The sequence below is a fragment of the Equus przewalskii genome, chromosome 1, assembly GCF_037783145.1.
Source record: "Equus przewalskii isolate Varuska chromosome 1, EquPr2, whole genome shotgun sequence".
Lineage (NCBI taxonomy): Eukaryota > Metazoa > Chordata > Mammalia > Perissodactyla > Equidae > Equus > Equus przewalskii.
In genome coordinates, this window is record NC_091831.1 from 7,593,100 (window position 1) to 7,619,003 (window position 25,904).

The 25,904-nt window shown below is 41.9% G+C and overlaps 1 long non-coding RNA gene and 1 other non-coding gene across 13 annotated transcripts in view; one reads left to right on the top strand and one right to left on the bottom strand.

Moving 5' to 3' along the window:
* Window positions 1–24,591, bottom strand: part of LOC103551538 (uncharacterized) — a 42,075-nt gene extending 17,484 nt beyond the window's left edge. For 7 of the 12 annotated variants that reach the window (XR_011525956.1, XR_011525972.1, XR_011525985.1 and 4 more), the window contains exons 1-6: window positions 24,286–24,591; window positions 23,307–23,416; window positions 22,677–22,790; window positions 18,126–18,337; window positions 14,874–14,971; window positions 11,429–11,527 (exon numbers count right to left, since the gene is read on the bottom strand). This is a non-coding gene — a long non-coding RNA (uncharacterized lncRNA). The remainder of the gene's footprint in view (window positions 1–11,428; window positions 11,528–14,873; window positions 14,972–18,125; window positions 18,338–22,676; window positions 22,791–23,306; window positions 23,417–24,285) is intronic. The other 5 variants (XR_545019.2, XR_011525950.1, XR_011526013.1 and 2 more) reach the window with 1 other exon arrangement.
* On the top strand, window positions 17,738–17,841 carry LOC139078366 (U6 spliceosomal RNA). Its single transcript, XR_011531295.1, has one exon. It is a non-coding gene; the product is annotated as a U6 spliceosomal RNA (small nuclear RNA).
* Window positions 24,592–25,904: the final 1,313 nt, after the last annotated feature.

The following is a 25,904-nucleotide window of genomic DNA, read 5'->3' on the forward strand; positions in this document are numbered from 1 at the left end:
ATGGCACACCCACAGTATGAAATACTATGTGGCACTTTAAAATGAATTAACGTTATACCAGTTGTTTTGGAGGGATTTCCATGAGGTTTTGTTGAGTTTGAAAAGCAAGATTCAGAAATATGTATATAATATGATCCTTTGTATGCATACTTAAAAATGTTTAATAAAATGAAATTATTAGGGGCCGGCCCCATGGCCGAGTAGTTAAGTTCGTGCACTCCACTTCGGCGGCCCAGGGTTTCGCTGGTTTGGATCCTGGGCACCAACATGGCACTGCTTGTCAGGCGACGTTGAGGCGGCATCCCACATGCCACAACTAGAAGGACCTACAACTAAAATATACAACTATGTACTGGGGGGATTTGGGGAGAAAAAAAAGAAGATTGGCAACAGTTGTTAGCTCAGGTGCCAATCTTTAAAAAAAAGAGAAATTATTAGTATTAAAAACTATTAAGTTCACTGACAACATAAAGTGAGTACATACAAGGTACTGAGAAATAATGCAAACATACCAAAGAAATAAAAGAAATTGTCCCACTTGAAAAAGATGTTACTTCATTAATTATTCATACAAATACGCTGCTTTTACTTTCTTATAGAGTAAGAAAATGATTATATAACACAATAGTAGTGTGGAAAAATTCCAAGAGGTAGGTGACCCAAAGATTTTCTTCAGGAGATAATCTATAATGTAGTTTTAAGAGAAATTTAGATTAAATGGTTTAGATCAAGAAGAAGATAGTATGGGGCCAGCCCAGTGGCGCAGCGGTTGAGTGCACATGTTCCACTTCAGCGGCTCGGGGTTGGCTGGTTCGGATCCCGAGTGAGGACATGGCACCGCTTGGCAAGCCATGCTGTGGTAGGCATGGTAGACATATAAAGTAGAGGAAGATGGGCATGGATGTTAGCTCAGGGCCAGTCTTCCTCAGCAAAAAAGAGGATTGACAGGAGATGTTAGCTCAGGGCTAATCTTTCTCAAGAAAAAAAAAAGACGACAACAGTAAATGGCTAAAAAATTACTTGCCAAAAAGTTACTCCTTATTGGGCATACCAGGCTCAGAGGCTCATGTACATGAGTTCCATGAACCAGGAGAATTTATACTGGAAGTTCTATAAATCAAGATGATAGGCCCATTCATAACAGTGTAAATAACTTGCATCATTAGTATATCGTTTTTCAAAAAAGATCATGTTGATGCGTTTACTGAAGAATTATATTCAGTGTGATATGATGCATTCATTTGGATATAACCAATTGCTTGAAAACTTCTGCAATGTATCGATCCCTAATAAACAGAATATAAGACTAACAAAGAAAATTAAGTATCTATTTGTAGTAATAAGAAAAAATTGAATCTTTGTACAGTCAACCATGCCTAATGTTTCCAAACTCCATCTTTTCATCAACAAGTGTATTTGAGAATGCCGACTTGCGGAAATCCTAATGAGGTTAACCACGGCGAATTTCATTACAAGTCAACATTCATCGAAGAGAGAAGGAATTAATTGCTTTTTTTAAAAAAAATTGAAACTTACAGAAAAATTGCAAGTATGGTACAAAAAACTCTTTTTATGAACCATTTCAGAAAAAGTTGCCTATGTGACGCCCCCAACATTCCCAAATATTTAGCATGTATCATGCATTCCTACAACCAGGGATGTTCTCCAACATAAATAAAATTCAACCAAAAAATCAGGATATTAACATTGATACACTACTACCATCTGACCCTCAGATGGCATTCAAGGTTTTCTAATTGTCTCAATAATGTTTTCATAGCAAAAGGACCCAGTTCAGAATCACATGTTAAGCTCAGTTGTCATTTCTCTTTAATCTCTTTGGTCTTCCCTTGATTATCATGACCTTGACGTGTTAGAGATTACAGGCCAGATATTTTGTGGAATTTCTCTTCATTTGGGTTTGCTATTTCCTCACTATTAGATTCACGATACACATCCGTGGCAGGAATACCACAGACATGATGCTGTGTTCTTCTCTTTGAGCTTATCAGGTGGCGTACAATCTCAGTGTGTCCCATTACAGGATTGTTGCTTACTTAGATCCTTTGACTAAGTGGGGTCTGCCAGGCTTGTCCGCGGTAGAAGTCCTCTTTCTCCGGCTGTAATTAGTAAGCATTTTGTGGGGCGGCGTTTTGAGACTTTACGTCGCATTCCTCATCATACTTCCAATTTATTCATTCACATCAGTGTGGACTCATGGTTTCCTATTTGATTCAATGGGTTAGAATTCATTACTAAAATTACTTAATTTGATCCTCAAATTGTACCAGATTTGGCCAGGGAGAGCCCCTTCAATCTGGTTACTGTGTCCTTTTGGCATGTTTTCACCATTCTTTAAGCACTTTCTTACTTTGGGGCACAAAAAAGAAATTCCAAGCTCATTTTGTTTTTTCTTTGTGCCAGGCATGGAATCAGCCATTTTTCTAAGGAGCCCTTGTCTCTTCTAGAGAAGGATGGTATTTAGAAACCAATATCGGGTGCTAGATGTGCTCAGTGCTATTGAGATGAGCCTGCTCCCAGGTCCTTTTGGCGGACCGATCTAGGGAACATATGTACATATACATACACACATTTACACTAATATTTGTTTCTTTATCTATCTATATATGTTGAAAACCGTGTGTTCATACCAACACTCGCAGAGTTTTAGCTTTCTTCTTTTCCATAATTGTAACTCCTTTCTCAGGCAATGAGAAACCTAGCTTCCATTATCCTTAACATAAGCATTTATTTAATCAGAGCCTGACATGAATGTCCTGCTCACTCTCACAGGCTCTGACATCATCAGCACCCCTCTGCACCCTCCTCACCCCCCTCCGTCATGAAGATGCCCTTCTTTCCCCACCCTGACACCCTGCATGAGGCAGCTACCTTCCCCAAAGGGTGGACACCCTACTCATGCCAGTCAGGTGCAAACCCCTGCCCTGGGCCACTGCAGCTCTAACTACTCCATCACAGAGGCCTACATTGCTCAAGCCCATGGACCAGATTTTGCATTTGGATTTCTATCAACCTCTTTACTGTCCATACTGCTTTAGCGAGATACTGTAACCTAAGAAGATTTTCTGAGGGCTGCATAGTCTCAGAAAGGGGGGAGTTAATGGAGCCCCCTAATATGGCCTGAGGGAGACACCCCACTCCCCTGCTCCACCTGACCTGACTGAATGAAAGCTGTTGCAAGGCTACAGATATAACATAAATGTGAGCTGCCAGCTGCTCCCATGCACTGGGAAGCCTACACTAAGGGCCTCTGCAACCTTCACAACCCTCTCCATCAAAAATGTTGCCTTTCCCTGAACTGCTCTTTCCCAAGTTCAGCTGAAGACAGAAATTCCAGAATGTAGCTGTTGTATGTGCCATGAAATGGAGTGGCACTCTCTGCCCACTGCCACCCCTCCAGGTGTTTGAACCTGCATCTTTTAAAGTCTAGGCAACAGAGAAGGAAAGGCCTCTGGGAAGAGTTTTCTTAACCATAGAGCTAATATTTCAAATTTGACTAAAGATGCCATTGTCTGTTGCCATTAAATGCCTGAAGGTGAAACAGCAAACTTAATGTGTCAAGGAGAGTAATTATGAGATAATGTTGATTGCTAAATCACGCCATCTAAATTAGAAATTGTTAAAAGCAGAGTCTGTGCTCGTAAACATTTAATATTTTATACTAATTTTTATTTTATGCCTGTAATAAACATGATTTAACTGTGTTGTCTTGTATGTGGAAGGTTCGGAAATGCTGGCGTTTGAACTTACATTTTGGCTCTCTGGCACTTATTCAGAAGGATGTCATTTCTCAGTTTTCTTTCTCTTACATTTCAATGATAATGATATGGTTAGGAGAAAAACTTGCCACACTCTTGGAACTTAAATAACTGTGATAACATTCCAGTCACAGGTTCAGATCCGTTCATATGAAACCTGAGGTGTGAGTCTGTCACAGAGTTCGCAGGTTTCTGTTTCTCGGGAATCATCTTTTATTTTGATAACCTTCACACAAGCTCCATCTCCAGAGGCTTCCTGGGCAGAGCTCTAGTCCTCCCATTGTGTCTGAGAATCTCTCTGACACACAGAACATCCCAGCAACTCCAAGGTGGGGTCCAGAGAGCATCCAGGCACGATTTAGAACCAGGCCAGTCATGCACTGATATTACAGGGCATTCCCCTCTCTGTTTTAAATATATTTTTTTAAGTTCCTCAAATCCAGATCATGTTAAGCTTTTGTTTTATTTTTGTCTATTTCTGTCAGCGTTAAAATTTTTTTAACCCGGCTGGCTGTGGGGAGAAGCAAGTGCCTGGAGCACAGCTACCAACACTGCCGAGGCATTTTTCAGCTCCCTCAGGAAGCGGCCTGACCAGAGGAAGCAAAGAGAAAATGGTTCTCCACGTTTCCTCCACTTAAACTGGAATGCCCACCCTCGGTCTTTGCATGTCTCAACCCAGGGATCCCTCCAGGCCTGCCCAGGTGCAGGATCCACCTTGAAACCATCTCTGGTCACCACAGCCAAAGCAACCTCCCCCTGCTCTGAAGAGCCACTGTCCTTCTGGTGCCTTCCTCATGGCCCTCACCACTTTGGACAGAGCGTGATGGCTTCTCCTGTGCTTTGTGCCATCTTCTGATCTCTCTGGGTAACTCTAAGCTCTTTGAGGCCACGTACTAAACAGAATTCAACCTTGAATCTTTCACTGTGCCCCAACAGCACATAAACAGTTGTTGAATAACTAAGGAAGAGAATCAAACGGAATACAGTGCTTTGGTGAGTAAAACCTACGTACATGCATTTATCACTGGGGCGACCCGTACGTGTCCTTCCTTATCGTAAGAGTGAGAATCTGAGCTAATGGAGAGGACAAGGTCTAGCCAGGCAAGGATGGATATTACTCTCAAATTTCCCTGTGGCCTTGCCTTGAATATTCTTAGGTTCTTCTCCTGAAATCCCTAAAGCTGGAGATGTCTGTGAAGGATTAGAAAAGTGTTCTCTGCTTTGAAATCAGGAACAGCCCAGGACTGGGATGTGAAACGTTCAGATAAAAATCCAAATCTTTAAAGAGAAAAAAAGCCGTGTTTGTTTACTGAAGACAGAAACAGATGAGAATGCAGCGGCACCGGGCTTTCAGCAGCATCTGTAGATGCACTCCCCCAGGCGCTCCTCCAGCCCCACCTCGGCAGGGATGGGTCCACCTGTGCCACAGTAATAATGCATGTACCTGAGAAGACACTCCATCAGTTGAGCCGTGCCCACCGTCCTGAAACCCACCCTGTCTCAGTCTGACCCACCTGATCCTGGGGCTCCTTTTCCTCTCCTCTCAATTGTGTGCAGTGGTTCTTTGGCCTCCGGCTTCATAGAGCACAGCCCTGGATGCTCTCCAGCGCCTCTCCTCCCCGCTTACAAAAGAACTGGGCTGAGAGGGCAAATTGGGACCAGAAAAGTTTTTTTGGAACTTCTTTTGGCGGCAAGCCTAAAAGGCCATTAAAACTAAAAGCCATGTAATTTTTCTGCTGGGCAGAGAATGGAGTAAGGGTCTGGTTGTACTTACCAAGTAAGATTCCTGATTTTGTGGGAAGTTTGTGGTAGAAACAACCCATTTTGTGTTTTTAGTTTAAAAATTATTTCCTCTGCTCTGCTAGGTGAATAAATAATTGTGCTCCATTATGACATAAATAGTCATTTTGTTCACATAAGAAAGCCTCTGGCAGCTTGGGAACAATGGACGATAGACCATCCACGCTGGGAATCAGTAAGTCTTAACTTTTTCAAGTGTGTATCTTTGAAGAATGTTAAAGAATAAAGACATCTGGTAAAGGTCAAATTCATGTTCTTATTTAAGGACTGTGTTCATTTGACATTTCAGTTGAGGAAAGACAGTTTCTCTGCTACCCGGAGAGGAAGTAAAAGTTGTCTACTGGCAGATGTAGTGCGCTGTTAAACAAAACCCTCGTAGTGATCTCGTCTCTGTCCTAAAGCATTGTGGCGAGGGGGACAGCTTGGTCTTCCCCAGATGAAGCAAAACAAACAGTAAAGGAAAACAAAACATTTCCTTACCCACGAAAAGATAAACACAAAAACCATTTCAAATGAAACATTTTCAACAGATGTCTTTAGTTTTAACACACAAACACAAATATACAACCTGGAAAATGGCTTTTGGAGGAAAAAGGAAACAAAATATCAACAGAACATCCTACAGATCTCAAATTTTGTGCCAACTTGGAGGGATAAAGTCCCTGCAAAGACACTCAGAGGAGTCTGGATAGCTTGACTTGGTTGATACTATACAGCAATGGTCAGTCGCTTAGACCAGCTGAACACCTTAGAGAGAAAAGTCATGGTCAAAAAGAACCTGACACTGGTTTCTATATCTCCTCCTCCAGCCACTTAATCCGTGGTGCAGAGTCATGGAGGTGTCCCAAAGGCCTGGCTGGTCAGACTGCCAAGCTGAGACACTGGCCACTGGGCCTGCATGAGGTCAGGCCCGGCAGTGCCAGCCTCTGATGGCCTCTGGGCTCAGAGCAGCACTGCTCCCCTGCCCACCTGCAGACACCGTCAGTCCTGCTGTCCCCACCCCCAAACCCTCCCTGCTCCGTCAGCAGCCGCGGGAGCAAGCAGACTTCTGTTGAGTTAAGCTATCTTCCTTTTACTGATTACGCTTAGGGCTGGCTGGCAAAGATCAACGCCTCTCCGTGTGCTTTAGACCAAAGAGGAAATGAGCAGGGATGTCTTCAGCTAGCTGCAGCTCTGGGTAGCTTCGTACAGCTCCATCTTCCCTGCCTTGGCCCACAGCAGTTCCCTCATTTGTACCACGGCTGGTGTTGGTGAGTTGAATTCCATTTAAGAAAAATCACCTGCTCACCTGCCCTCTTCTTGACATGATCATTCCAGCTGATATATTTTGTTACTTAGAGGGCTGTGATTGTAAAATCTTTACTATCCATTTATTGTAAATAACTACATTTCCAAGTTGTCAGAAAAATTCTTTTATATAAGGCTACTGGCCTATCTTTCTTTAAACCACGATCCAAAAAGTTAAGTATTTGTGGAAGGAGTAAAGTAGGAAATTACTGTTGCAAAACTGATGTCTTTAAATGTAATTTTCAAAAACTCGGTTTATCACAACTTTTTAAGAGTATATGCCCTGCACATAATGTTGACACACAAATGTACGAGAGGGGCTTTTTTTCTTCATAAAAGAAAGGAGGGGCCGGCCCCATGGCCGAGTGGTTAAGTTCCCGTGCTCCGCCACGGCGGCCCAGGGTTCGGATCCTGGGCGTGGACATGGTACCACTCATCAGGCCACGTTGAGACGGCGTCCAATATTCCACAACTAGAAGGACCTGCAACTAAGACATACAACTATGTACCGGGGGGATTAGGGGAGATAAAGCAGAAAAAAAAAAAAGAAATGAAAAGTACCAGAAAGAGTCTGGAACGCAGGAATTTAACTGAGCAAGTACTTAAGAGATGTGAGAGCTGCTGTGTTTTTGGAGGGAGAGGAAAAGCACAGGGAATGGAGGTATCTTGCCTCAGCTAAAGGGAGAGGGGAATCAACTCTTTTTGAGTTTTGCTTGAGAGGGTTGCCTGTGCCATTATCACTATGGAAAATATCTTAATCATCCTTTAAGAATACTGGGTTGCCAATCACAAAGGACACTTTTGTCAATGACGGTGTTTATTTTATTGGGATTTCTGAGAAGTACACATTTTGATGAACTCCAAATACTATTTTCTGACTACTAACCACCTGACGCCATTAATTCAAACATATCCAATGGAAATTCCACTATGGTCCATAGAGACATGCTCTTGTTAATGGTCAGGACCAATCAACATCAGTCTTCCTTGTTTTTTGAATTCAATGAGTGTTTGCTGAGCACCTATGTACATGAGGCACTGTGGCAGGCTCTGTGGTTTTAACATCAGACAATACTGACACAGTTTCTGCCCCTGTGGAGTTATAGCCTGATGGAGAATAAACAAGCAGTGACAACACTGAGCTAGGAGAGTTACAGGGTGCGTGAGCACAAAGAGGAGCATCTCACCCAGTCTTGAGGGATCAGGCAAGCCTGGCAGACAGAAGGGACATCTTAGTTGAGACTTGAAGGGTGAGCTGGATTTGATCAGGCCAAAGAGGGAATGGGCGTGCTGGAGGAAGAGGCCCAGGCTGAGAGAACAGTGTGTGCAAAAGCCCCGGGATGAGCGAGAACACTGAACATCTGGAGACATGAGAGTCATTGGGGTGATTGTAACAAGGAGTCCAAAGGATGGAGGGAAAAGAGGTGAAAATGATGGATGTTTTCAAATATCTGGGGGACAGGCAGGAGGGAGAGAGACGAGGTTTGTTCTGTGCGGCTGGCTAGCTCCAGGGAGCAGAACCAGAATCAAAGGGTGGAAATTCCAGTGAAAAGGACATTGACTAAAAATTAAATTATAATAATGGCTTCCACTTAGTTAGCCCCTGCAATATGCCCAACAGTGTGTTAAGGGTTTTAAATCCATTATCTCATTGGATCCTCAAAACAACCCTACGAGATAACTGTCATGAGAAAACAAACACAGAGAAGTTAAAGTAACCAGCACCAGCCTCAAACTGCTTCCTTGTGAGTATTATGTTGTCACAGAGGAAATGTGCAGCTCTGAAGGTTCCCATCACTGCAGGTGTTTAACCATTTGGCTGGGATACTGTAGAAGATCCAGGCCTCAGGGAGCACCAGGAACCTTCTGAGGGTCTCCCCTTTGTGAGATTCAGGGATTCAATGACATGTCCACAGTTGGATATGTAAAATAGCCCTCAAAGATGACCACCTTCTGCATTTTGGGCAGTTACTGTCACGTGTGTAATGGGCCCTCCTGGTGTACCTTTAAGGGGGGCATTATCAATCTCCATCATTGCAGAAGAGTGGGATATGGTAAATCCTGAAAGTGAGGCAGAGTGAAATGGACCGAATTAGGGCAGCTCAACCCGCCAATAACGACATGCATCTTTCACAAACATCTGCTTTAGCTAATGCTGGCCTTGGGCAGTATTAAATTATGTATTCAGCTCTTAAACTACCACAGATTCATGTTTCAAGAACATAACCGTGAGAAAATATTGCACCACTAGCAGAAACAAAACAGCTCTGCTCATTTTGCATTAAAACTTTTGGGTGCATTTCTATAATAATTCTTCATTTTCTTTCAAGTTAAAAGGCATTGTGGGAGACCAAATAGGTTAGAATGCCTAAGAATTTCTTCTGTATTGACATTAAGAAAAAAGAATTAAAAAAATGCCTCTTTTGCTCACCATTCAGTGGAGGGTATCCAAATAATAAATAATAAATTACACAATGAATTTGGGAATGTTAGAGGTCTGGAGACCTTAGAGAGCGTTCCCAATGTATTTTCTAGAATGTGGAAGCTGCCTTTTACTTATAATGAAGTGCTCCTCTATGGTCTCAAACCGTGATCTTCCTGATACGTGCCCTGGGCAGGCCAGCTCTCATCCCTGTCTGAGCACTTCCTTCAAACAGAAACAGTCCTCGACCACCATGTATGAGAACTGTACCCGCGAACGTTAAAGAGCGAGAGATGGTGGGGGGAGGGCGGCGGTCTCTCTTTTCTCTTTTCTGCATCAAGCCTGATATATTTCCCAGTACAGACTGTCCCTTGTGTCCCCCAAGCACCACTTCAGTTTTGCAAGAAGAAGAAGATATAAGGGAAAAATGAGGCAAAGGTGGAGGAAGAGAAACATATGGATCATTGCTTGAGAATAAGCAACCGTGCACGAGAATGGATGCTGAATTGAAGTCACTAAAAGAGGTAATAATAATAATAAGTCATATCTTTGGGGGCTGTGACTTTATCTCTTAATGGCTGAAAGCACTGGTCTCCATGAGGCAGGGTCAGTGGCGTCTCCATTTTGAATCTCCAGGGCCTAGCACAGTGCCTGGCACATAGCTTGTTCTTCACTAGTTATTTCTTAAACAGGTTTGTAGGCTTCTTTTCTGAGAGCCTGCACATCCGTTTTCTGATCTGCCCTTCGTGACAAAACCAGGAAGTCAGCAGAGCTTTTTTATTGTCAACTCTCTTTGCAGAGGAATAAGTTGAGAACTAAGGAGCACTGGCTCGTGAGTGACAGATCAAACCCTAGATGCACACAGTCCTAGTCCAAGGGTCCTTCCATGACACTAATTGCCTCTCCCTTTCCTTTCCCTTTGGGAATGGAAGGCTGCACAAATATAGCATGACAAACAAGAAGTTAACCTGATGAAATAGATATCTACATAGATTCCTTCTCTTGTGAAGGGAGAAAGGATCATACCTCCACCTTTATTTCACATTGAGGGCAAGGACAGGAAGACAACCCTCTGGTATCACGAAATGCTAAGAGAGCAGAGGATAGTCTGTACCATCCCCAGCTTAGCCTAGATCTTGGCCTTGGTCTAAGTATTACATTGTCATCGGAAAAACTACAGCTTGATCTTCATGCAGTATCTGATGTAGGTTATGCCTCCAGGTGTCAGCTATATCCTCCTCTTAGCTAGGATGGTCCCATTATTCAGTGGACTCTTCCAGGAAACAAACAAAAGCAGAGTCCTTTTCTGTTCCGAAGGCACCTCACCCAGCCTTTGCAGCGAGGTGGCCTTCTCACAAAGCCTTCCCTGAAGGTAGGAATGGATCTTCATCTTCCTTTGTCTTCTGGAAACTCTTGAGCCCTGAGCTAATCCTGCATATTGAGTCCCTCTGCAAGTGTCTGGAAATAGTTGGAGGGATTTTTGACGGGGGCCAGAGAAACAATTGTTTATTCCTCTTTGCTCTCCTATCTCCAGGCTCTCCCTTGGATGTATTAAGCCCAAGCCAGTGACAACCCTGGCTAAGGACCACAGCTGTGCTTTGGTAGTGCGGAGACCCAATGGAAAAGTGATCATGAAGCCGGCCCTGAGGGTTTGGGGAGACAGGCGTAAATAGATGGCAGGCCTAGTAAGGAGACTGGGCAGTGAGCCCAGACTCACCAGCCAAGAAGCCTGTTTGGAGGCTATGGCTACCCCAGACGCCAACCGGGAATAATAGAGAAATCCATTGTCCCAGCCACTCCAAACGACTGCATTGAGCCCAGAATAAGGGCAACATGAGAGCGTGGAAGGGAAATCAACCTGGTTGAAGGAGAAGGCACCAACATGAGCTCCGGGGCTGGTGAGAAAGCAGAGCTGACAACAGTGTGACCCAGACGGGTTTTGAGCCTTTATCTCAGGAAGACTAAAATCAACATGTCAGAGGTGATGGTATCTGACCCCTGAGCCAGTAAGGGCGAGAAAAGAAACCACGGAATTTGGGTAGGGGAGAGGGAAACACCACGAGAAGTACTTTTACAGGAGCCTTTGCCAGTCTGGTCTGTGAACCCTGCCTGAGCAGTAAAATGTTCCAAATTTACTCACCTGAGTTAGACCACAAAATACAGTGTCCTAAAATTTTGATTTTCAGTCATTTGTCAAGGTCACATATGAAATTCTGTGCGAGATTCTGTGGCTGTTGAACTGTAGTAAACATAAATGCTTTAATTAATACATTGATAGAGAAGTTGTAGGTCAACAATGTAAAATTTCAAAAACATTTCTTAAAAGAGCCCTTCCTACTTGTAAATAGTTAAAAGGATTCACGCGTAGTTAAAGTAATTCCCCCTTCACCCCAAGAAACGGCTTTGTGGCTTTGCTCGCCTGTGGATGAGACGGGGGTGAGATGAAATGAATGAGTTGAGGGAAAACCACATTGGCATGCACTCACCAAAGAAAGCCAGAGACCCAACTGAATTTCAGGCAAATCAGCGCTATCACTTGCAAAATACTGAGATGTGAGATGTCAAAATTTGATCTGCAAGATTTGGGGGCTGACAGAGAAGCCTGCACACGTAGAAATGTGCTCTCCAGAGGGTATCTGGGAGCACAGAGCTTCCCGTGGAAGCTGTAACACACTCCCAGCTCCTTTTTCCTGGGAAATAATTTTACATTATGACTGTTTGTGACTAAAATGTAGTTCTATTGCACACTATCATCATCAGAGCCATCTTCCTCTGTGTCCAGGCATCTGAATTACATCCGCAATATGCCTGCAGGCATATTACATACAATTAGGAAATCTTCTTTAGTAGCTCATTTTTTTCCAAATATGTAATTTTAGCTGAATGATATTAAGGGATTTAAAAAAACGATATCATTACATTAACTGAAATTATTACTATTTTAATTTGCCTGCAAAGCCTTTATTTCAAGTATCATTTCTTAGAACTTGTAACTCAGTGGGTATCATAATCCTGATAGAATTTTAGCTACTTGATAGCCTGAGACATTTTGGGGGAATCATTCCCAACAGAAAATCAGTTTAATGAGCACTTCTGGTGTTAACTGTGAACAGCTATTCCCCACACTCTTAAAGTACATGACGAAACCAGGGACTTACGCCACCTTTTTTAATGTAACACCTGGTGTTCTGTTCCTCCCCCCTCCTGACCCTAACAATCACTCTCGAGTAACGCCTAGCCAATTTATGGAATTGATGGACTGCAGAAAAAGTGGAGGAGCTGAGCCAGCTTCCTGAAATAGCAAGTTTTCAAATGAATTTCTGGAACAACTACCTTAAGGTGCAATACAATGAAACTTTCTCTTTAATTTTCAACCAGCCAAGCCTTTGCCAAAAGGGTATTATTTGCTGGAGAAAGTGACATCCCTGGGAATGTAGAAAGCAAATCACTGATGGAAACAGAAATATCCAACCACTCACTATATTTTCTCTTTAACTAAAACATGGTGAAAACCTGGAACACAGTGTTCTGTGAAATGTTAAATGTTCATCATACATCCTACAGTGGTCTTGTGATCAAGGTGGTGCCTGGAATTCCTCCTCTCTGCTCCAAATACAGCAATGACAAAATATGCAGCCAGTATTTCATATGTATTTTACCAATTAAATTATATAGTATAAATTTAAAAGTACTGCTACACTAAAAAATAAGCTAAACATCCCAATGTACCAGAGACAGAACCAGAAAGTGTGTCAAGAGCCAGAAGTCAACAGGGCTTTGAGGACTAGAGCAAGAAGGGTGGTGAAGATTTGGTTCCCGTGGGGTCACCTGGACAGGAGCATCCTATGTACAGCCCAGGACCAGAGTTGGGCTTTCTGCATACAAGTAAGGGCTGGGTTGGGCTTTCCGATGTGTGAAAGGAGCCAGAAAGAGCTCTAATTGCCTCTGCCTGACTGTGGCAGTGGTGGAAGGAAGCAGAAAGAGCAGCACTGGCAGCACTTGGACCAAGCTGCCCAGTGGGCCCATGGCTGGCCCTGGGACAGCACCCATATTACTGTGGGACTGGATGCTGAACCACCAGGTTAAGACCTGGGGTCCCAGGGAGTTTCCTGGCATCCACAAAGAGGTCACAGGGTGGGGAAAGCATAGCAAGAGGTGGGAAACACCACTCAAGATGAACCTGCAAGCTAAAACGTCAAAGCTCCTGAGAAAAAAGCAACACTCAGAAAAGCAGTCCACAATCTCAAATATCAGATGTATTAGTTTCTCATTGCTGCTATAACAAATTACCACAAATTTAGTGGCTTAAAACAACACAAACTTATGATGTCACAGTTTTGTAGTTCAGAAGTCAGCACTGGCTCTCAGTGGGCTAAAATTTAGGTGCCGGCAGGACCGATTCCTTTCTGCAGGCTCTACGAGACAATCCACTACCTTGCCCTTTCCCAGCTTCTAGAGGCTGCCTACATTCCTTGGCTCACAGCTCCTTCCTCCATCTTTAAAGGCAGCAACAGTGATCAAACCATCTCCCACTGCATCACTCTCAACTCCTCTTCCACCTCCCTCTTCTACATTTAAGGACCCTTGTGATTATATCAGGCCCACCTGGATAATCCAGGAAACTCTCACTGTCTTACAGTCAGCTGATTAACAACCTTAATTCTATCTGCACCCTTAATTTCCCTTTTCCATGTAACTTAACATTTTCATAGGTTTCAAGGATTAGGATGTAAACATCTTTGCAGGGAGGCATTATTCTGCTTACATCAGGAGACCTGTTTACTCCTGACAAAAGGGAAGTGATACAGCAATCTCAAAATGACTTTAAAATAACTATGTGTGAGATCCTAAAAAAGATAAAAGAAGGAATAACACTAATTAAAAAAAATTACGAAGGATTTTATGCATGGCTAACCAGTAGCAGAAAATGAGTCTGTGGGTATTGGAGTAGGTTTCATAAACTATCTCAACTCTGTTCTGATCTCTTACCAGCATGCTTTCCTCATTGAAAAGACTAGAAAAAAAACAAAAAAACCAAACCCCTACATTTCCTAGAATCTCTTGCAGCTAAAGAAGCCAGTGTGATTTAGGTTTGGTCAATCTCATGCACTCTCCTGAGACCTGAATGTGGAGCCGAGTTCCATGGAGGGAGAGGCAGTGGTGCAGGAGACATCCATTTTCCTCTTGTGGGTTTAGCAAGCGCAGCATGGCACTGAAGTCAAGAGTTCTGGCTGCAATTTCTCATCAGCAGATTGCAGCCTAGATGGCGACCTCTTGGAGCCAACAACTGTAGCAGTAGCCTCCTGATGCCTGGGAAGCAGCTAAAATCGGGGATCTGCAATGATCCTGGGGATGGCAGTTACTGCTGCAGCTTCCTGATTCAGTGCCCCTGGAAGCCAGGTTCTGCCAAGTTGTCCTGGGAGTCATTCCTGGATGTCAGTGGAGAACCTGCTCTTTTAAGCCTTCTAGTGAATGTTTAAGCCCCGAATTCCCTGCACAACATCCCTTTCTGCCTAAAAGAGCAAAAATGCCTTTTATTATAATTACAAAAGAACCCTGACGGACATGCGCACAACATGCATTACCTGAAATGGAGGGTAGAATGCTGACAGTTCTGCTTCCTTCACCAGATTTAGTAGTACTCAGTTATCTTTCTCCTCTGTCATTACAAATGAGCTGCTATCTACAGGTAAAGAAATCATGCAGTCCTACACTTTAGTTTAAATTATAAACAAACAAGTGACTTTATAAAATTAAAAGTACGTCCCTGGACAGCTGGAAAGAGACAAAATGAGTTTCTAGGGAGCACCATAATTTCATTTTTCATTTTAATTAGACAAGTATCTTGGATTTAGGAAAACTAAAAATAGTCTTTAGATAATAGATAGGGCCCACTGTAGCATTTGGTTAACGATATGGACAAATTATCTCTTTCTAATCCCTGGATGGCATGTGTCAGGGTAGCAAGAAAGAATCCGTTTTCTTGATGACCTCTTTATTCCAAACGGGGCATTGGAAGAAGCTTGAGACTTATGCTTTTTCCATTTCTGTCACCAGAAAATGAGTTACATAGTCGTTTAGAGAGGGATGAGCTGGCCAAGCCCCTCTTTCTCTGTGGATTGCCCAGTGCTGTCACAGGAAGCTCCATGTTGCTTCCCTCAAGAAATTCTTCATGAGTGTGAGTGGATCAAGGTAAGAACCTAGTCCAGAAGGTTGTTGATTTTTGTTTTGTTTTGTTTTGTTTTGGTCCTGCTATTTAGAAAATAATGATGGCTTCTTTGATTTGTTGAGTGAAACCAAAATAGCTGAGAGTTTAGCCCTAGAGAAAACTCACCAGCCATTGCTATCTTTATCGTCTTTTCCCCTATAACCCAAGAAAATTCCAAATTTTGGATATACTTTTGTAGCTTTCTCACATACCACTTGAGATCACAAATTGAGACTTATACCACATTCTTTACCTTTTTATTTTAAGATCATGACATGAACCCATTCAGAGAATAATAGACTCCCATTAACTTTTCTGCCTAGGAATTGTTTCTGTGAGAAATTTTTACATGCTGTCTGTTTTCTTTAAAATCAATTTTTCAAACGTTGCTACAGAGGATGGTGAGTCAATGACAATAGTTGAAGCAAAAAATACTTTTTCAATTGAGAAAAATCTGAAGAGAAAGCATCAATTATCTAACTGAAAAATGATTTTGTGTATTGCAACCAGGTAGCCCCATTTAGACCAGTCATCTTTAATAAGATGCGGAGCACCCCTATCACTGGGGGCATTGTGACAGCGCAGATGGCAACTGCACTGTGAAGGGGGGGAGGTACCATGGGAAGGACACTAAAAATACATGGCGCCTTTTATATGCCATACCTGAGCTCCCTCTATTTGCTTTTAAACTACGGGAAAATGGGTTTTCCCACCTTACCCTTATTCGAGATTTTGACCTACAATGCATTCTACAGCTCAAATTTGGGTAAATATTCCTGGGACAGAAATATGCAGAAATTCTCATTTAGAAGAAAGAACTGCTGAGAAGGAGATGAGAAGGTAAAGAAAGAATAAGTACGTGTAAGCATAAAAAATCAAAATATAGTCAAGCACCTAATTGGCCAACTGCCTTCTACGACTTCAACACTTGAATCTTGCTGGCTACTCGCACAGTATTGTTAAAGTAGCATAAATCATTTGACATGACTAGGTTTTAGGAAAATATGGGAGAGTCATTCAGGCAAAAAATCAGTTTGAAATAGATGAAATTTTCCATCTGAGTGGCTTCTACCAGGAGAGAATGTTTCTAGGAGTGCAGTATTTTTAATCTTGTTTTAAAATAAATACTTTAATGTATAAATCACTCAATTGTAAAGGCACTTCAATTTTATTTCCCTTTAGTTTTGAGGTTTTGGAATTGCTCTGTGCAGTTCCAAGTAAAAGCTCTTAGATAAAACTTGCAAACTGAAAGCCACCATCACAAATGTGCAAGTACAACTATAAATTTATACAACACTCAAGCTGTTTGTAGTTTGCAAAATTTGCTAATAAAATGCAGAAGTAGGGTTTCCATTTAACACTCTAGGGCACTGACACTGCCTGTGTATCTCGGGCGCAGGCAAAAGATGGAAAATTCCGTGCATAGAGAAGCTTTCACGGTTGCAACAGTTTGCTAATATCTTAATGAGTGAATTATGGTAATTATGAAAATCCTAGTTTACATTATTTGTGAAGAGTGTGTGTGTGTTTGCGTGTGTGTGACAGCCTTCCCAGGCAAACACAGCGTTCTGATTCAGCAGCATTCAATGAGGAACATTTCTGTGCTAATAATACAGAGTGGATCTTAAACTGCTGTATATTAATCAAATTCATTAAAGTACATTCATTAATTTGTGTGTATAACAGCCAAATCGGCAATGTAGAGTTTGCTGATTTTGCACAAAATACATATATTAATGAATGCTAAAACTTCAACATGAGGAATAGCTTTAAAAATATTTTCATAAAGCAAAATTCTATGGGGTAATACTGATAATTACTTTCTTTTTAATATTTCCACTTTCATTTCATTTTGTGTTATTTAACTGTAAGTGGAAAGAATAAATATGCAAAAAGAAAACAAGAAATAAAGGGTAAGCCCAAAAGATTGTAAATAAAAAAAGAATATTGGACCTTAATATTAAATTTCTTACCTTGCCTTCAAATCACTTAATTTAAAAATAGGTTCAAGGCAGCTTAGACATGGTCACATTTCTATGTACAAAGAAATGTGGATTTGAAGCTAAATTAAGAAAGAGCCTTTCATTTCCTCTATGGGACTGGAGACTGGGAAGGGTGTGGCAAAGGAAAATACAGCATCGGAGGGTGTATCTGCATCCTTGCTAGTCTAAAACGAAGAGAAAATTTTTATTTTCTCATTGAGTCAGGGGATTTAAGACTTGTGTTAACAATCAATGACTAGCGTTCGCTTCTGCAGCACACATACTCAAATTGGAACGATACGGAGATTAGTATGGCCCCTGTGAAAGGATAACGTGCAAATTCGTGGTGTTCCTTTTTTTTTTTAAAGGTTAACTGTGATATGATGCATGCGTTAATTAATTGATTGTGGTGATCATTTCAAAACGTATAGGTATCATCATGTTGTACACATTAAATACATACAATGTTATTTGTCAGTTATTTGTCAAAAGAGAAAAAAATCAAAGACTATCTTTCTAACGTATTACTTTTTACCCTGATGCTAACTGCTCTGAAGGCAAGACTCCTTTCCTTGCCCTCTGTAGCACTTAGCACAGGGGCATGGGGTATACGCTCAATAAGCATTAAATTTAAAGTAACTACTTACAAAGCAAAATAGGGTGAGAGTTATGAGAGACGTAAACATAAGACCTCCAGGTTCAGAAGAGGCAGAGCAGCGCAACATGGGCAAGGCTTCAGGTCAGAGGCTGCACGCTGATCTGAAAGCTTGTTGAGGGCAGGATCCCACAGTTCCTCCTTCCTCCTTGTCACCAGCTCTGTGCTCTGCTTGTGTCTAACAGGTGCTCAGGGCAGGACAGTCTATGTGAGGAAAGGCAATTAAGCAAAGGAAGGAAAACGGGAATTTACAGGTCATGGTGGCTAGAACAGCACAACCCAAAGGACCAAGGGTGTCCCACAGAACCCTGGTCCTGTATCTGGAGGGTAGGGAAGGACTAGTGTGACATTACCAAGTCTGCTCTCAGATATACTGAGTTTTCTTATTAATTAGGAGGTATCTGCCAATTTTCTGATTATGCATCCTTGCTTAAGAACATTGCTGTGCATCGGCATTTCCCAAACTGTGTTCCCCAGAACCCTAGTGTTCTGTGAGGTATGAAAAGGTAGGGGAAATAGTTCTTTATTGAAGTAAGTTTGTAAAACGCTGCTGGTTCTCTTGTGCTCAGAGCTGTACAACGTACATGAACAAATCGAGGGCTCTGAGAAGTCTTGTCCTGAAGACAGCTGTATGCCTTTTGTACACTGAGTACTTCCCAACATGATTTGAACACAGAACCAATGTTCCCATAGCGTTTATCAACATTTCATGAGACACTACTGCTGCCGCATGTCTACGACTCCTCTGCTAAAAATTCACCCGTGTTCTCTTGGCCACAGGAGTAATAAAACCACATATAAGAGATCCAGAGAGGATCATTGCTCCACACCTTTGCCTTCCAGAACGAACTTCAAGTGAGAAACTTTCCTGCATTTAATGAGCTTCTTGGCCTCACTTGTTCTCCCATCTTAGTTTGTCTGCCACCCGCACGGTGGCAAAATTCTCTTGTGCATCTCCTATACATGTCTTAGCCTGCCCTTGAAGAGACTGAGACAAGATAGTTCCATACTTATTATGTTTCTGTCCTCAAAACGGTTGAATTAAAACCTCAGCTTTCTCTTCCCCAGACTCACATCATTCTCTGTTTTTTTCTCAGACATCTTAAGTTGTGACTCATTGTTTTGTTGCCATTGAGATATAATTCATCATATAACATTACATTAGTTTCAGCTATACAACAGAATGATTCTATATATATATATATATGCTTTTTGCAGGGAAAGATTTGCCCTGAGCTAACATCTGTTGCCAATCTTCCTCTTTTTTTTTCCTCCCCAAAGCCACAGCACATGGTTATATATCCTAGTTGTAAGTCCTTCTAGCTTTCCCATGTGAACCACCCCCACAGCATGGCAACTGACAGATAGGCGGTGTGGTTCCAAGACCAGGAAGTGAACCTGGGCTGCCGAAGAAGTCAGAGCACGAAACTTTAACCATTAGGCCATCAGGGCTGGCTCTCAGTATTTATATATATTGTGAAATGACCACCACAATCAGTCTAGCTAACATCCATTACCATACATTGTTACAATTTTTTCTTCCTGTGATGAGAAGTTTTAAGATCTACTCTCTTAGCAACTTTAAAATATACAATGCAGTATTGTTAACTATAGTCACCATGTTGTACATTACATCCCCAGGACTTATCTTATAACTAGAAGTTTGTACCTTTTGACCACCTTCACCCATTTTACCCACCCCCAACCCTCCACCTCTGGCAACCGCCAATCTGTTCGCTGTATCTAGGAGTTCAGTTTTTTGTTGCTATCGTTTTTAATTCCACATATAAGTGAGATCATCGGGTATTTACCTTTCTCTGTCTGACTTATTTCACTTAGCATAATGCCCTCAAGCTTCATCCATGTTGTCACAAACGGCAAGACTTCCTTCTTTTTATCGCTGAATAATATGCCATTGTGGATACAGACCACATTTTCTTTATCCATTCATCCACTGACGGACACTTACATTGCTTCCATGTCTCAGCTATTGTAAATAATGCTGCAATGAACTTGGAGGTGCATGCATCTTCTTGAGTTAGTGTTTTCCTTTCCTTCAAATAAATACCCAGAAGTAGAATTGCTGGGTCATATGACAATTCTATTTTAAACTTTTTGAGGAACCTCCATACTGTTTTCCACAACGGCTGTACCAATTTACATTCCCACCAACAGTGCACAAGAGTTCCTCCCTTTTATCCACATTCTCATCAACACTTGTTATCTCTTGTCTTTTTGGTATTAGCCATTCTAATAGGTGTGAAGTGAAATCTCACTGTGGTTTTGATTTGCATTTCCCTGATAGTTGTGGTTCCTTATTCCACCACAGGATCCTTTTAGATCCGCAGAAGAAAAGGAATGGAGAACTGGGAAAGCTCATTTAGTGAACATCTGACCAATACTGAATGTATTTGCCACATGCAAAACTGAGTCTTCATCACTGACTGCTGTTGAATGTCACAACTCCGACTGCTACATTAATTCCAGTTCTACTGCGCATGTCCCATCTCATCCCCAGGCAGTTTATTTTTGTTTCTTAATTTCCTTTATTCATTGGCCCCTATTGAGTCTCTTCTCCCACCAAAGTAACTTTTGATTCTAATACTCTAATAATATTTCTCAAGATGCTGATCACTAATTCTACTTCTTTAGATGTACTGTCTCTTAACTAGGATCATGAAAAGTAATTGTTTCCATTAATAATGAAAGTACTGAAATTTGTGAACTGTTCACCTTGTTCATAAATTAAAATAGATTCAGAAAATAACTTTACCCTCATGGCCTGTGCTACAATAAGCTTTCTCAAGTGGGAGAGGAAGGGCCAGTCCTACAGGCCGGGATTACATACACCTCACGGCCTCCGCGATCGGCATCCTGGGTAAGCCACAGGAGTATGGCTATCACCAGTCACATCTGCTGAGGAAGGACAAGGCTAGGAACCACTCGTGACTGACTTAAACTCCATTTCATCCTACTTGGAATGAGACTCTGAGCATGTTTTCTACTGCCATGAACAGTATGAAATAATGGGAAAAACACTGGAGTCCGATGGTCTGAGTTCAAGTCCTAGGTCTAAGCATTCAAATAGTTATGTGGCAGTGGGAGAAATGAATCGATATGAGTCTCCATTTTATCATCTGCAAAATGAAATGGCATTGAACAACATTGTGAGAATGAAATGCTATAATATATTAAAAACCCACTACAAATATAGGGCATTATATATGACAATGGTTTTCAAACTGTTCCAGAAATTCTAGAGGCTCCATGAAAGGGCTTGAGGGCCATCGAGAGTGAACCTAAAAGGCTGCCTCCAGGCCCCCAAAAGCACTTTGATCAGAGCGCAGCCACCTTTGTCGGTTGTGCAAATTGGGCTTCCAAGTAAGAATTACTCTGAAATATTTCACTGAAAACAAAAACAGGAAGAAGGTTGAAAACCACTAATACAAATTATTAATCCAAGTTATAACTACCGTTACAAAACGATTATTTCAGATTTGTAATTTATAATGTTCAGATTTGTACATGTCTGATACACATGTACATGTATCAGATTTGTACATGTATAAAATACACATAATCTATAGGTTTGTACATTTGTGCGTGTAACATACAAATACTAAAAGTAGGCCTCTGTAGCATATAAAATCTTTTGCTGTTCACAACATCACCATGAAAACCTATGTTTTGACTCTCAAAAGATGGTGACTTGGTTTTTTGTTCTTCAGAAATAAACATATCAAGTGATGCTGTTCATTAAATTGCACGGTATGAAACAATATCGTACACGACACATATACATGACCAACACAACCAAACATTAAGCTACACAACACGAGTTCTCTTAATTATTAGCTGTCATATTGAGATTAAATTGGGCATTAAATTAAGTTTAAAGAGAGATTAAATTGTGACATGAGGTACAGTAAAGACACAATAGGCATTGAAAATAAAAGGCAATTATTCAGAATAAAATCACAGTATTAAGGATCTGAATACTTGTCTGCTTTCAAATTTAAATCTAAGTTTATTTTGGTCTACAAATAAGGATGAAAAGGTGAATTTCATTATCTTAGTCCCTTATTTTTGTAAATCTACAGTCTATCATTCATTGCCTATGGCTGAAGTTTTCTAATGCAATGTTGATTAATTTTTAATTCAGGTATGAGGAAATTTTCAGCAGACTATACCACATTTTGTGCTTTCGCATGACTATTTTCTCTGCCTAAGTTCCTTCTTAGTAGATAAATTCTTCAGACTAGCTTAATATTAAGACAGTTTCTCAATCTTTATTTCTTATTTTAATTAACTTACTTCAATTAACTTTTGCATATCCTCCACTAGCCAAAAAGATTTCGTCAAGCATTAACTTCTGTAATTTGTATTTTAAAAATAATAAATCTGAGAATAGTCTTTCTTTACCACACTGTGGAGTTTAACCTGGAAATTCCAACAAGGCCCTCCAGTTTTTCTGTCTCACTCCTCCTGTTTGAAGATCACCAATTTTAGGAAATACAGTGTTAAGAACATGATATATACAAACCTGAAATAACATTGTCAGGCATGCTATTTTAAATTTGCAGCCCACAGGCTAGTCTCCTTGGGGCACTTATGAAGTTCTCCTCATGAATTTTATTTTCAGCAGAAATGTCTTCTCCTAAAAATGTAGAAAAGAAAAAATTGACCTTACACAAGGTGTATAAATGATGTAAAATATTTTCTTTCAGAAATGAAACGATAAATTCACCACTTTATTTGCATAATCAGTCAATACTGGAAATATTGTGATAAATTTGTAACTTGAATGTTTAAAGTTTGGAACTCTAAGCTTCCAAGACGAGATTCTGTTTCCAGGATGAAAGTACCATACTTTTGTCCAAAACCTTTCCTCTTTTTATGCCATTCCAGAACATAGTTCTAGTCCATGATTTGTATTTAGGTCTGGCATGGATTTTTAAATTTCATTAACAGGAACAAATCCAGTTTCTGGTTGATTTCTTCCCAGAAGTCTTTCTACCCCTTCAGATCGCCTGGCGACCTCATTCATAGGCGTCTGGGAATGTGTGGGGTCTTGGACTGGTCCAGGGCTCTGAAACCTAAGTCACCCGTTCTCCACGGGAAGCTGAATGTTGAGACCTTCCACGAATACTTCCCCAAACAGGAGCCTACTTACAAAATGACTCCCAAAGCCAGCAGTCTCTTTGCCAGCGCCTGTCTGTCAAATGTCCAAGTCCTGAGGTGCCACAGCAGCTTCAGTTCTCCACGTCTCCCAAGCCACATAGCCTGCGGAGAAAACAGCCACAATGACAGTCTCAAAACAGATTTCTCTAATTCTACCCACCCCCCCAAGGAGTCAGAAAAACCCTGTGATATTCGTCATGTTCCTCTCCTTCCTTTGCAGCTGCTGTGGATGAGGTCGCCTGCCACTCTGGGGCTCTGCTCCACGACAAGCTCTCACAGGTACATAGATACCTCTGATATCAAGGTGACCTGGGCTTTGTCCCACCCACACCCAAGTGATAAAGCTCTGGGCTGGGACACAATGTGAGCAACACACTCCTGCTAAACCCCAATCCTCTCCACCACCCAGCACAATCCTATAAATGCTTTGTCTCTTATTTACTATAGATGAGACATCACGAGGAGGTGAGGGGTGAAGGGAGGAAGGGCAGAAGTGGGCCGACCACAGATGATGCAGGTTGGCAGGCTGAGGGCACCCCTATGGGGGCAAAGCAGAAGCTTGTAGTTAACCCCTACTTAGGCAGTTTATCTTACCCAGATGAGCATCTCAAAGAGATCCCTCCAACCCCAGAAGCGAGATACATTGTGGTTAATGAAACAATCTCCCAATCTCTTTAGACTTCCAGAATTCCCTTAGGCCTCTTACAGACCGGGAATTGGACAACTGCCCCTGGCCAGTCGGCTTCACTCAGCCTCGGCCCCCGCCCACAGTGTGAAGTCACTTTCTCTCCCTCCCAAGGAGTCTGTTCCCTTCAGGCCAGGGATACCCCGCGCAGACATCCTGTTGGGGCCTGACGGCCCAGAATCCTGGGGGAACAGTGCCCCGGCCCTCAGGTGGGGCCCTACAGCTCCGAAGGACTCCTGAGTCAGACACGGAGACACTGCAGCCAGCTCCTCCTGATCCAGCGCACCTGGGGCATCTGCGGCTGTGATGGCACCCTGGGTTTCCGGGGACCAACAGGCAATGGCTGCTGGGAAATGGTGGCAGGCAACGGCCTCTGGGGAATGGTGCCAAGTAATGGCGGTGTGTAATGGCTGCCGGGCAAAGACTGCCGGGTAATGGCCGCCAGGCAATGGCTGCTGGGTAATGATAGTCGGGCACTGACCTAGTTCCTGGTCTAGGCCGGCCCGGGTCAGTGGCAAGATGGCCTTGTGGGGCCTCTGTCCTCATGGGGCATATGCTTGACGAGTGCTCACCGTCTGCAAAGCCCCTCACTGAACTCAATGACACTCTTGGTTCTATGAAGGATATTCAGCCGATTTCTAGGCAGCTAATGAACTTCTTTCCCACCATTTGCAGCACCAACTTCCCGAGCTTTGCTTCGCTGTGAGTTTATCATCATTCCCTGGGCCACCTAAACTGAAATTCAAACAGAATCATGCAAACATACATTTTTCATTTCTGTCCAATTACAAATAGTCTTGTTAAATTTTTAAAGTAATATAAGTAAGTGGTATGCAGATAACCTCCTTATAGACTTCATCCCACTCAGAAACTAAAGGTCAGATGAGAAAAGTATGGTTATCCTGTTGATACAGTTTCTTATACGAATTTTCTCTCTACCCAGTCTTATTCGTTTTTAAGGAAAAAAAAGAGCTTTTGGGGGGGGGGTTAGTGTGTTTATTGTTAAATACAAATATTTAGGATAAGGCAAATGCATAAAATTTAGAAATGCTTGCCCAGAGGAAAAATTATTTTCCAAAGCTTGCATGGCAAGGAATGAGCAAGACTAAAACCATATCCTGAATATGTTACTTGTTTTCCCCCTCAGTGCCCTCATTTCCCCTCTTGATATCTGTCAGAATTTGTGTATACCAACTGCAAGTTCAAGCATTATTTTCTAAATAAAAAAACTGAAAACTTTTAGAGGAAGCTCTAAGGCTGTGCCTTGATTAGCATAAACAACTAGATTAGAATCAATGGCGGTATCTCTCTGAGCAAGATCTTCCAATTTTATTCTTGTCACTCCCTGGGGAGCAGTTGCAATTGTGGGTGCATTACGCTCTCTGGCCTCCTTTGATCTCTTTATTCAGATCTCCTGTTTACTGTATTAAAACAATTCACTCCGTTCATTGGCCAGTCTCTCTTCATCGAATCACATATTTTTCACTTTTGTTTTACTCAAGTGCACAAGGGTGCATTTGGCCTTATTTATGAGTCCTCTGACAAAGATTAAATTTTATTTTTCCCTTCTTTTGAAAGAGTTGTGCTATGGAGATTCCTTAGATTAAGGCGAGTATTGATTTCCCCGCCCCATCCCTCCTTCTGAATGCAGAGTCAAGTTTCCTTGCTATGCAACTTGTTACTAAAAAGCAAAGATCATCTCTTTGGAGATGTTTGGAAAAGCTGGGCATTCCATTTTATAATGATGGGGTCAAGATGTTTGGACTTGTGACAACCCCTGTCTGTCCTGTTCTGACTCGCTCTGGAATAGGGAAGATTGCCTTTTCTTTCTCTTCCTTTCTGTGCTGTTATTTGTCAGTCAGGCGAAGCTGGAAGGTGGTGCTGTTTAGCATGTAAATAAAGCAA